Genomic DNA, 10000 nt, shown 5'->3' with positions numbered 1-10000 from the left:
TTAGTACTTTTGGGAATACCAGGTGCTGTAAGCTTTTGGGTTTCCTTCCCTACTTATATAAAGCACTGGCGATTATAGTGGCTGATCTTTAAATAGCCCTCTCTTTGCAGCCTCCTTCGCTTATGGCCATACCATCCTGGCTATGCCCGATCTAAACTGATCTCCAAATCTAAGCAGGTTTGGGCCAGGTTAGTACTTTTGGATTTTTTCAGTAATTATCTAATAGGCCTGGTTAGTACTTTTGGAAATGTTCACTAATTGTCCAATAATCTTGCAAAAAAAAAAAAAAAAAGTCAATGCCCGATCTCAGAATGTAAGCAGGTTTGGGCCAGGTTAGTACTTTTGGATTTTTTCAGAAATTATCTAATAGGCCTGGTTAGTACTTTTGGAAATGTTCACTAATTGTCCAATAATCTTGCAAAAAAAAAAAAAAAGTCAATGCCCGATCTCAGAATGTTAGCAGGTTTAGGCCAGGTTAGTACTTTTGGATTTTTTCAGTAAATATCTAATAGGCCTGGTTAGTACTTTTGGGAATACCAGGTGCTGTAAGCTTTTGGGTTTCCTTCCCTACTTATATAATGCACTGGCGATTATAGTGGCTGATCTTTAAATAGCCCTCTCTTTGCAGCCTCCTTCGCTTACGGCCATACCAACCTGGCTATGCCCGATCTCGTCTGATCTCGGAAGCTAAGCAGGTTTGAGCCTGGTTAGTACTTGGATGGGAGACCGCCTGGGAATACCAGGTGCTGTAAGCTTTTGGGTTTTCTTCCCTACTTATATAAAGCACTGGCGATTATAGTGGCTGATCTTTAAATAGCCCTCTCTTTGCAGCCTCCTTCGCTTACGGCCATACCAACCTGAGCACGCCCTGAGTTGGTACGATCCAGGAAGTGTGAGGTGGCAGTTTGGGAGGGAAAGGCTCTCCCCTATTTTTTTTGTTTGTTTTTTTTGTTTGTTTTATTGTGTTTTCTTTTGATAATTACTTAAACTTTATAAGTTAAATTTATTTTTTGTTTAAACCTCAGACAGTTTTACTGTCTGGGGTTTTATTTTTTCAAAATGACGGATATTACAGTTACTGAACCGGAACGGATATTAGACCAAGAGACTGAGGACTGAGGTCGCTGTTGGACAGTGTTTTCTCTACTTCCTGTTGGCCTTCTGTAGCAAATTGTAGCTCCGTGTAGCTGTTTTTATTTTATTTTTTTCTCTAGAATCTTTATCTTACTATCACTCTCTGTTTTTTAAAGTGGTAAAATATAACTTAATTCACACCATATTTCTGATATTATCGATCAATCTTATCAGATTAACTTTGATGGTTCACTTTTATTTTATTTACGTGAGTGCAGTACACCTGCAAAGCGTTAGCACTCGTTAGCTTGTCATTAGCGTTTTCATTCGAACCTATCGCTGTTTTCTTTTCTCCTCTCCCTCGCTCCAGTTTTTCACAAGTTCATCAAACAACCGCAGTAAGAATTTTCATCAAGCACGGTGAGTAATGGCTTCTCCTATCATTGTTTCTTGCACCTCTTGCCACATGTACAGTTTATCTATCTCTGTCGCTGATGAGGGATTCACATGTGATAAATGCAGGGAAATAGTTAGGATGACAGAGAAGATTTCAGAATTAGAGACACGCATCCAAACTTTAATTGAGGACAGTAAGAATGTTAGGGCTCTAGATACGGCTTTGGATGCGTCTAGCTCAGGGATTCCTGTACATTGTTCGGTTCCGGAAACAGAGCCCCAGCAGCAGGGCAACTGGGTGACGGTGAGGCAGCGTAGTCGTGGGTCAAAACACCGCTCTTCTGTTCCGATCAAAACATTAAACAGGTTCTCCCCACTCAGTGATGCACCCACTGAGAAACCTGATGAAAGTGCTCTAGTTATTGGTGATTCTATTGTACGGAACGTGAATATAGAGACACCAGCCACCATAGTCAAATGTTTACCGGGAGCCAGAGCGCCTGACATCTTGGCAAATTTACAAGTGCTGGCTAATTCTAAACGTAAATACAGTAAGATTGTTATTCATGCCGGCGCTAATGAAATTCGACTTCGCCAGTCGGAGATCACTAAAAATAACATTAAAGAGGTGTGTGAACTTGCAAGCATGATGTCAGACACTGTAATATGCTCTGGTCCCCTCCCTGCTTACCGTGGTGATGAGATGCATAGCAGATTGTCATCACTCAATGGCTGGATGTCTAAGTGGTGCCCACAGAATAACATAGGTTTCATAGACAATTGGACGAGCTTTTGGGGCAGACCTGACCTGTTTAAAAGAGATGGTCTTCATCCCTCCTGGGGTGGCGCCACTCTTCTCTCTATAAATATGGCAAATAGTCTTAGTGTTTATACTTGACTAACTGGGGCCCAGGTCAGGAAGCAGACAAACTGGCTAAACCGACCGTCTGCTAGCTGCCTCCCGTCACAGAGGTCAGTTAATTCTCAGCACATAGAGACTTTTTCACCTAGATATCACACTATAGAGACTGTGTCTGTTCCCCGAACTAGAAAATACAAAAAACGTCCAAACCAAGTTAAGATTAACAATTTAATTGAGGTTCAACAAATAAAAAACAGAAGCAATATGGATAAACAAATGATAAAGCTTGGCTTATTGAATATCAGATCCCTTTCTACGAAAACACTTTTTGTAAATAATATGATCACTGATCATAATATAGATGTACTCTGTTTGACAGAAACCTGGCTAAAACCTGATGATTACATTATTTTAAATGAGTCCACCCCCCAAGATTACTGTTATAAACATGAGCCACGTCTAAAAGGCAAAGGTGGAGGTGTTGCTTCAATTTATAACAACGTTTTCAGGATTTCTCAGAGGGCAGGCTTCAAGTATAACTCATTTGAAGTAATGGTACTTCATATAACATTATCCAAAGAAACAAATGTTAATGATAAATCCCCTGTTATGTTTGTACTGGCTACTGTATACAGGCCACCAGGGCACCATACAGACTTTATTAAAGAGTTTGGTGATTTTACATCCGAGTTAGTTCTGGCTGCAGATAAAGTTTTAATAGTTGGTGATTTTAATATCCATGTTGATAATGAAAACGATGCATTGGGATCAGCATTTATAGACATTCTGAACTCTATTGGTGTTAGACAACACGTTTCAGGACCTACTCATTGTCGAAATCATACTCTAGATTTAATACTGTCACATGGAATTGATGTTGATGGTGTTGAAATTATTCAGCCAAGTGATGATATCTCAGATCATTATTTAGTTCTTTGCAAAATTCATATAGCCAAAATTGTAAATTCTACTTCTTGTTACAAGTATGGAAGAACCATCACTTCTAACACAAAAGACTGCTTTTTAAGTTATCTTCCTGATGTATCCAAATTCCTTAGCATATCCAAAACCTCAGAACAACTTGATGATGTAACAGAAACTATGGACTCTCTCTTTTCTAGCACTTTAAATAAAGTTGCTCCTTTACGCTTAAGGAAGGTTAAGGAAAACAGTTTGACACCATGGTATAATGAGCATACTCGCACCCTAAAGAGAGCAGCCCGAAAAATGGAGCGCAGCTGGAGGAAAACAAAACTAGAGGTATTTCGTATTGCTTGGCGGGAAAGTAACATATCCTACAGAAAAGCATTAAAAACTGCTAGATCTGATTACTTTTCTTCTCTTTTAGAAGAAAACAAACATAACCCCAGGTATTTATTCAATACAGTGGCTAAATTAACGAAAAATAAAGCCTCAACAAGTGTTGACATTTCCCAACACCACAGCAGTAATGACTTTATGAACTACTTTACTTCTAAAATCAATACTATTAGAGATAAAATTGCAACCATTCAGCCGTCAGCTACAGTATCACATCAGACAGTGCACTATAGATCCCCTGAGGAACAGTTCCACTCATTCTCTACTATAGGAGAGGAAGAATTGTATAAACTTGTTAAATCATCTAAACCAACAACATGTATATTAGACCCTATACCATCTAAGCTCCTGAAAGAGGTGCTTCCAGAAGTCATAGATCCTCTTCTGACTATTATTAATTCCTCATTGTCATTAGGACATGTCCCCAAAACCTTCAAACTGGCTGTTATTAAGCCTCTCATCAAAAAACCACAACTTGACCCCAAAGAACTAGTTAATTATAGACCAATCTCGAATCTCCCTTTTCTGTCCAAGATACTAGAAAAGGTGGTATCCACACAATTATATTCCTTCTTAGAGAAAAATGGTATATGTGAGGATTTCCAGTCAGGATTTAGACCGTATCATAGTACTGAGACTGCTCTTCTTAGAGTTACAAATGATCTGCTCTTATCATCTGATTGTGGGTGTATCTCTCTATTAGTTTTATTGGATCTTAGTGCTGCGTTTGACACAATTGACCACAACATTCTTTTGCATAGACTTGAATACTTTGTTGGCATCAGTGGAAGTGCATTAGCATGGTTTAAATCGTACTTATGACCGCCATCAGTTCGTAGCAGTGAATGAAGATGTATCCTATCGATCACAAGTGCAGTATGGAGTACCTCAAGGCTCAGTACTAGGGCCGCTACTCTTCACGCTTTATATGTTACACTTGGGAGATATCATCAGGAAACATGGTGTTAGCTTTCACTGTTATGCTGATGATACTCAGCTCTATATTTCTTCGCAGCCCGGTGAAACACACCAATTTGAAAAACTAATGGATTGCATAGTCGATATAAAAAACTGGATGACGAGTAATTCCTTACTGCTAAATTCTGAAAAAACAGAGGTGTTAATTATAGGACCTAAAAACTCTGCTTGTAATAACCTGGAACACTGTCTAAGACTTGATGGTTGCTCTGTCAATTCTTCATCATCAGTTAGGAACCTAGGTGTGCTACTTGATCGCAATCTTTCCTTAGAAAGCCACGTTTCTAGCATTTGTAAAACTGCATTTTTCCATCTCAAAAATATATCTAAATTACGGCCTATGCTCTCAATGTCAAATGCAGAAATGTTAATCCATGCATTTATGACCTCAAGGTTAGATTATTGTAATGCTTTATTGGGTGGTTGTTCTGCACGCTTAGTAAACAAACTACAGCTAGTCCAAAATGCAGCAGCAAGAGTTCTTACTAGAACCAGGAAGTATGACCATATTAGCCCGGTCCTGTCAACACTGCACTGGCTCCCTATCAAGCATCGCATAGATTTTAAAATATTGCTTATTACTTATAAAGCCCTGAATGGTTTAGCACCTCAGTATTTGAATGAGCTCCTTTTACATTATAATCCTCTACGTCCGCTACGTTCTCAAAACTCAGGCAATTTGATAATACCTAGAATATCAAAATCAACTGCAGGCGGCAGATCCTTTTCCTATTTGGCGCCCAAACTCTGGAATAACCTACCTAACATTGTTCGGGAGGCAGACACACTCTTGCAGTTTAAATCTAGATTAAAGACCCATCTCTTTAACCTGGCATACACATAACATACTAATATGCTTTTATTATCCAAATCCGTTAAAGGATTTTTAGGCTGCATTAATTAGGTAAACCGGAACCGGAAACACTTCCCATAACAACCTATGTACTTGCTACATCATTAGAAGAATGGCATCTACGCTAATATTTGTCTGTTTCTCTCTTGTTCCGAGGTCACCGTGGCCACCAGATCCAGTCTGTGTCCAGATCAGAGGGTCACTGCAGTCACCCGGATCCAGTACGTATCCAGACCAGATGGTGGATCAGCACCTAGAAAGGACCTCTACATCCCTGAAAGACAGCGGAGACCAGGACAACTAGAGCCCCAGATACAGATCCCCTGTAAAGACCTTGTCTCAGAGGAGCACCAGGACAAGACCACAGGAAACAGATGATTCTTCTGCACAATCTGACTTTGCTGCAGCCTGGAATTGAACTACTGGTTTCGTCTGGTCAGAGGAGAACTGGCCCCCCAACTGAGCCTGGTTTCTCCCAAGGTTTTTTTTCTCCATTCTGTCACCGATGGAGTTTCGGTTCCTTGCCGCTGTCGCCTCTGGCTTGCTTAGTTGGGGACACTTCATGTACAGCGATATCGTTGACTTGATTGCAAATAAATGCACAGACACTATTTAACTGAACAGAGATGACATAACTGAATCCAATGATGAACTGCCTTTAACTCTCATTTTTGCATTATTGACACTGTTTTCCTAATGAATGTTGTTCAGTTGCTTTGACGCAATGTATTTTGTTTAAAGCGCTATATAAATAAAGGTGACATTGACATTGACAACGACTACACTGAAAGAAACAAAGAAATGGACAATGGAAAGGATAAAGATGACAAAGAAACATGGTCAATGGTTGCCACAAGGAGAAAGAAGAATGGAATGGATGCAAGGAGTAGAGGAACAGACGAGCTATATACAAGTCAAGGTAAACAAACAAGCAATTATACTGATGGAAGACGAGAAGCAGTTCAAAGAAATGAGACAATGAAAAAGATAAAAAGCCAATCGAAATATCAGAGAGACTACAAAAAAGAAGCAACGCTAACAATGACTGTTAATGATCCAGAGAAAATATCTGTGATGATGATAATAAAGGCAGTGGAAGAGAAAACTGGATTTGGAAAGCTGTATGGACTGAGGAAAAAAAGTAATTTTGACTATGAACTAACCATGGAGAATGAGATGGATTGTGATAAGCTAATAGATGGACTACTGATTGATGGACAGTTTTGTGAGATCAAAAAACTATGTAAAACTGAAAGAATGGTCTCTTTTTTGCTTTTGCCAAACTACATAAAAGATGATGAAATCGTTCAAAAACTGGTGGATTGGGGTGTAAATTCTATTCTCCCATTAAGAAGGAGATATTATCCTGGCACCACTGTTGCAGATGGAACAAGGTTTTTAAGAGTAAGATTCCCACAGGACATTGTGACTCTGCCATACAATGTGAGATTTGACACAGAGGAGGGACCAAAATACTTCAGGGTAATTCATGACGGCCAGCTAAAGACTTGCAGAATATGTGCAAGCACAGAGCATGAAAAAAAGGACTGTCCTCAATATACCTGCAGAGAATGTCAGGAACAGGGGCATTTTGCTCGGGACTGCCAAGCCCCGCGGTGCCAAAGCTGTGAAAAGACATGGATGAGGTGTACGTGTGAATCTGAAGAGGAGGACAATGCAGAAATGGAGATAGAGGTGCAGGAGCACATGGAGGAGACAAGCAGAAATAGAAGGAAAGATGAAACACAGGAGGTGAATGGGATTTCAGATGATTTAAGTAAGCAAGGAAAGGAGGACTCCACGAGGAGAGAGGACAACGCAGATAAAGAAATTGAAGTGCATATAATGGAGACTGAGACACATCAAACTGTTGCTAATGATGGACAAATGAAAGAAAAGGAATGTGCAACAACGAGTGAAATTGCAGCTGGGTGGAATAAAGAGGACGTAAGTGATGAGGAAACTGATGAAATTAACCTTGAGCTTGAAAGCAGAATATCGGACATTATGAACAGAAGACGTAAAATGTTAAGAGTACCGGAAATACATATTAAACAAGTATTAAAGAAACAAAAGTTAAGAAGAGAAGACAGAGCAAGGCTAAATGAAGATAAAGTAGATCTAAATTCCTAGATATTAAGAGAGACCGCATATGTATGATGGGTTGTTTTGGTTTGTTTTTTTTCTTTTATTTCATTATGAGTAATTTATGTTTGGTCTCCATTAATGTTAGAGGGTTGTCATCTAAGCTGAAGTTTGAAAATATAATGAATTTAACAAAACAAAGTGATATTTTATGTATACAAGAGACTGGATGGAATGAAACAATAGTTAATGATTTTAAAAAATGTTGGGATGGAGAAATATGGTACAGTAATGACTTAAATAAGAAAAAAGGCTTGGCAATACTAATTAGAAGGGGAGTAGTAGAATCAACGAATGTTTTATTTAAAGATAACAATGGCAGGATTTTAACTGTTAAAATTATGGATAGGGGAGAAGAAATAACAATATGTAATATACATGCTCCAAATGAAGATATGGAAAGAGTTACTTTTTTTAAAGAATTGAGTGTTTTGATTAATGGATGGAAGAATGTCATTGTTATAGGAGATTTTAATACTGTTTTAGAAAGAATAGATGTTGAAGATTTTATGGTGTATAGAGCTGATGTTGGAAGAAAAGAATTGAAATGTATGATGGCTGAACATAAATTTGTAGATGTATGGAGAGATAGAAACAGAGTCAAAAGAGAATATTCGAGAAGACAGTGGGTTAATACAATTTTAAAACAAAGCAGAATAGATTTCATTTTATGTGACAGAAGATTTGAGCATTTTATTTCAAAAGTTTTTTATAAAATGTATAGCGGGAGTGATCATGATTTTTTATACGTAATGATGGATTTTAGTGGAGTTGAGAGAGGACCAGGTGTATGGGTGGTTAATACACAGCTTTTAAAGAACGAATTGTATAAAATGGAAATGGAAAATCTAATTATTAATAGCGTAGATGATGTTTTATATGATGAAGCAATATGTGTGTGGTGGGACAATATAAAATCAGATATCAAAGGTTTTTCTATTGAATGTTCTAAAAAAATACAGAAAGCAAAAAGAGCTAAAGAAAGGGAACTAAATAAAGAATGGGAAAATGAAATGAAAAAGATAACTGAAGGAAATACGGATATTAGGAAAATAGTAATATTGGAAGAGAAACTCAAAAAAGTGGAAGAGGACAAATGTGTGGGTGCTAGGATAAGAAGTAAGATAAGGAATACAGTGGAAGGGGAAAGAAGTACAAAGTGTTTCTATGATGCAGAAAAGACTAGACAAAAAGCTGATTTTAATAAAGAATGTTTCAATGGAAGGTAAAAATATAAAAGATAAAGAAGGGATTTTAAAAGCGGTGAAGGATTTTTTTGGTGTTTTATTTAAGAAAAAGGGAGTTAATGAGGAGGATGAAGTATTTTTGTTAAATCAAATCAAAGTTAAAGTAAAAGAGGATGATAAAAAAATGTGTGATAGTGATTAAACAGAAGAGGAGATAAACGAAGCTATAATGAAATTAAGTAATGGGAAAAGTCCTGGTTTATCATCTGAATTTTATAAGGTTTTTAAAGATGTTTTAATACCTATTTTGAAAGATCTTTTCATAGCCATTTTTAAGAATGGACAATTGAGTGAGAGTATGAAGAAGGGCATGATTAAAATAATTTATAAAAAGAAAGGGAATAAAGATGATTTGCAAAATTACAGACCATTAAGTATGCTCAACACAGATTATAAAATATTAGCCAAGATTTTAGCGAATAGACTTAAAAAAGTAGTTCCCCACATTACGACTAATCAAGCATATGGCGTATTAGGAAGAGATATAGTGGATACAGTAACAAGCATTAGAGATTTAATTTGGTACATAAAAGAGAAAAAGAGTGATGGTTTTTTAATCAGTATAGATCTAGAAAAGGCATTTGACAGAGTTGAGCACAAATATTTATTTGATTTAATTCAACAGTTTGGTTTTGGTAATAATTTTATAAAGTGGATGAAATGTTTTCATACAGATATTTTTAGCTGTTTTAAAATAAATGGTTTTTTAACAGACTTCATAGGAATATCTAGATCTATAAGACAAGGATGTCCCTTATCAGCTTTATTATATACTTTAGTTGCTGAACCGTTAGGTTTAGCAATAAATGGAGAAAAAGAAATAAAAGGTTTTTTAATAGAAGACAATGTAATAGAACAAAAATTGTTTCAGTATGCAGATGATACTACTCTGATTTTAAAAGATTTTAATAGTGCTGAAAAAGCTATGGGAATTATTGATAAATACTGTCGAGGTTCGGGTGCAAAAGTAAATAAGGAAAAAAGCGAATACATTAAGATTGGAAAAGTGGACATTTCAAAAAGAAATTGGCAGTTAAAAGAACAAAAAAATAATATAAAAATTTTAGGCATTACACTTGGATATGATGAAATTAAAACTAGAGAAATAAATTGGGACGAAACTGT

The 10000-nt window shown here is 37.0% G+C and overlaps 1 non-coding gene across 1 annotated transcript; it reads left to right on the top strand.

Annotated features, from left to right (window-relative positions):
- The first annotated feature begins 636 nt into the window (after window positions 1–636).
- LOC132150045 (5S ribosomal RNA) lies at window positions 637–755 on the top strand. Its single transcript, XR_009435295.1, has one exon. It is a non-coding gene; the product is annotated as a 5S ribosomal RNA (ribosomal RNA).
- The last annotated feature ends 9245 nt before the right edge of the window (window positions 756–10000 follow it).

Source organism: Carassius carassius, chromosome 9 (assembly GCF_963082965.1).
Source record: "Carassius carassius chromosome 9, fCarCar2.1, whole genome shotgun sequence".
NCBI classification, from domain to species: domain Eukaryota; kingdom Metazoa; phylum Chordata; class Actinopteri; order Cypriniformes; family Cyprinidae; genus Carassius; species Carassius carassius.
Note: the sequence above shows the minus strand (reverse complement) of the source record. Positions and strands in the feature narration are given on the sequence as shown.